Source organism: Centruroides vittatus, unplaced genomic scaffold (genome assembly GCF_030686945.1).
Source record: "Centruroides vittatus isolate TY-2023 unplaced genomic scaffold, ASM3068694v2 contig_1349, whole genome shotgun sequence".
NCBI lineage: Eukaryota > Metazoa > Arthropoda > Arachnida > Scorpiones > Buthidae > Centruroides > Centruroides vittatus.
In genome coordinates, this window is record NW_027120858.1 from 521,787 (window position 1) to 525,151 (window position 3,365).

Genomic DNA, 3,365 nt, shown 5'->3' on the forward strand with positions numbered 1-3,365 from the left:
AGATATTCTTTATGATGGAAAAAACAATAAAACATAGTTCTGTTTTTTTATATGAAAAATCAACTTCAGATTCATTAAACTTTAATTCTAACTGTATTTATTAGTTCATGCACTGTACATTGTTAATTTTAAATTACATTGAATGAAAGAAGAGAATTCTTTATCTATATTCAGATATTAATAATTTATCTAATATTTATTATGTAATGACATCGTAATCAAATGTGTGTAAAAGTTTATAATGCTGACAATTTATACCATGTTAAAGAAGGTTGTAAAATATATGTTATTCTTATTAAATTATGGTTTTGAAGACGACAACTTAGATGTTATGTTTGAAGAAAATATCTCCTTGTTAAATGTAATTAATGTAGCATACATTTCCATACATTCTTTACAAGTAGTATGTACGTGTCTACATATACCTCACGTAAGCAGTTCTTTTATAAATAACGTTTAAAGTCATCTTTATTTTTTGTAATAAAAAATAAAAATTAATTTTTTAGTAAATTTATTGAAAACAAATTTAAAATGTTGTCATTCTATCTTAAGAAAATGGAATTAATTTTATAAATAAGAGTGTAAAAATAAGATATGAATTTATAAACCTCTCGCAGAACAAAAAGACTGCATTATTTTATTAATTTGTAATTTTAGACAAGATATTTTTTTATTTATATCATAAAACAAAATACTTCACAGAATAATTAGTATTTTTTGTGTGCTTTTGCTGATTTTATCAGGATGCATACAAAAACATTAACAAAAAAATCATGAAATACCTTAAATATTTCCTGATTTTTTTATGTTAATGATAAAACGTGTGATTTTTTTTTTGTAATAGTTAGTATAAAATTACTATATTTGAATGACGAGACTCCAACCTATCAGATGCGATGCAGAGAACATTCTGTTTGAAGCATTCTTACAAAGAATAGAGGAAAGAAAGAGGAAATTGGAAGCCGTTGCTGCGTTTAAATTGAAGTTGAAGTCTGTTCTGATGTTGACGGCTGGCTAACTTTACTTCACCATCTTTCCGGTACTTTCTTTGTACCACAAATATTGTTAGACTGATCTAAGTAAATACACATCCTTTCTTAGCTTGATAATTTAAACTAATATAAAAGATGAGATTCATATTTATGAAATGAATATATATTGATGACAAAGTGTATTCACTGTCTTTAAAATGTTTCCATTTTTGTGTGACAAAAATAGAATAATTTAATGTTGAAGAAAATATGATACAAAATATTTTTCATAAAATAAAATAAGAAAGGCAACTTAAACTGTACTATATTACAAAATTTAATAAAATGTAAAATTTAAAAATTATTTTGATATTTTTATATTAATTTTTTTGCTTTTGAATTATTATTTTATTACTTTAAAGTTGTTATTATAAATTTAAATACAATATTTAATATTAAATACAATATTACTAATATAATGTGAAATGGTTATAATTAATTATAAGCGTCATTATTATTATTATTATAAAACTCAATAATTTATAATTTATTTTATTAATTATATAATAATAATTCTGATTTATGCATAAAATAAATTTCGAAAATATTTTTTAATATTTTATAAATCTATAATTTTGTTACTGATTATTTAATAAAGCTTTCTGCCTCTATCTAATTTAGTTAATATATTATATTTTTTTAAATTACATATATTCGTGAATATTTAAATTTTAATCTTTCTAAAAATAGTCATAACTATTCTTTTTAAAAACTGTTATTCATATTGTACGGAATAAATTATATTTTATTTTTTAAATTTTAAACTAACACTACTCATTTTTAATCAAATTTCAAGAGCATTTATTATATTAAGCCTCAACTTATTTATAAATTTCAAAGTTTTATTTTTATTTTAAAGTCATTTTAATGTTAAAAAATTTTTTAAAATCGAATTAAAGTATAAAAATCCTCAAATTTTTAAAACCAGTTTATAATTATACTGTTTTTATTTTATTATATTAACTCTACAATTAATAAAATATTGATTTAATTAAATGAATTATATATTTTATTTATATATTTAATAAATTATTCAACAACATTATTGTATTAGGGGTACCTCGCTGCAGGGGGGTTAGAAAGAACAATAATAATAGGCTTGTATTTACACTAATAAAGAATACAATAACATAAATTCCGTGTAGGAAAACTGTAGTAATTAACAGAAAAAAATATATAGTTAATAAATTTCATTTTATTCATATTTTAAAATTATATAATTTAAAAAAGTTATTGAAATTACTATTTTTGAATTTTATTTTTTATAAATTAATGTAGAAAAAGGATAAAGTAAATAGATTGTACTTTTATTGGCATTTTAAAGTTTTTAACGTTGCAACTTGGGAATAAAATTTGAAAGATTCTTATTTTATAAAACAATATAATCTTCTTTTAAAAATATCCCATATCAGTTTTTAAATTGGATAAATATGTTTTTTAAAAGTTTCAATTTTTAAAAGAATTTAACATATATTTTTTATATTTATTATTTTTAAGTTAGATAAATTTGAAAATTTTAGTATTATTTGTGTTTATTTCGAATTTTATTGATGTATTAAATCAGTGTTCGTTAAGGTAATGAGCTCACCAGTAGGGGTGGATAAAAATTTATAGGATGAACGAGAAAAATCTAGAGTAGGTAGCTATCATTTTTTTAAGTGTAAAATGAGTTTATAATCTTAATAATAAATAGATTGGTTAAATAAACTATTTAATATTTAGATACGTAGATGTACAGTACATCTTTAGTTTATTTTAAATATAGTTGAAAATTTTTTGATCATGTCGGAGGTTCGTAGAGCGTTCTATTTTTCTTCACTGATCAGTTTTAATTGTGTGTTGATTAACTTATTTTATTAATAGATAGAAATAATATCCAAAATATAAAATCGCTTTATATTTTTCTCAACAGCAGAATATATACAATTATGTACAGATGATAACATTTTTTTCATTTACTTCTTAGTTTTCAAACTTAAATTTTATTATTAAATACAGCCTACTGTTTGATTGTTAAAATCTCACTCTGAATGTTATTTATTTATCTTTATTTATTCAATATTTCGTAATTTTTAATATATTTTATTATTTACGGAATTCATCTTACAGGATAATAAATTTATATTTTATAGTGCAATATTTTAGTACATTTATAACAATTTTATATAATTTTTATTATTAGATAAACAATAATATTTTAAACATTGTGCAGAGAAAGTAAATTAAATCAGACACATATATAATAGTAATAAAAGAAAAATAACACTGAAAATATTCATTCAAATGAGATATTTGAGATAACATTGTCATAAATTATAAATAAACTTTAAATGT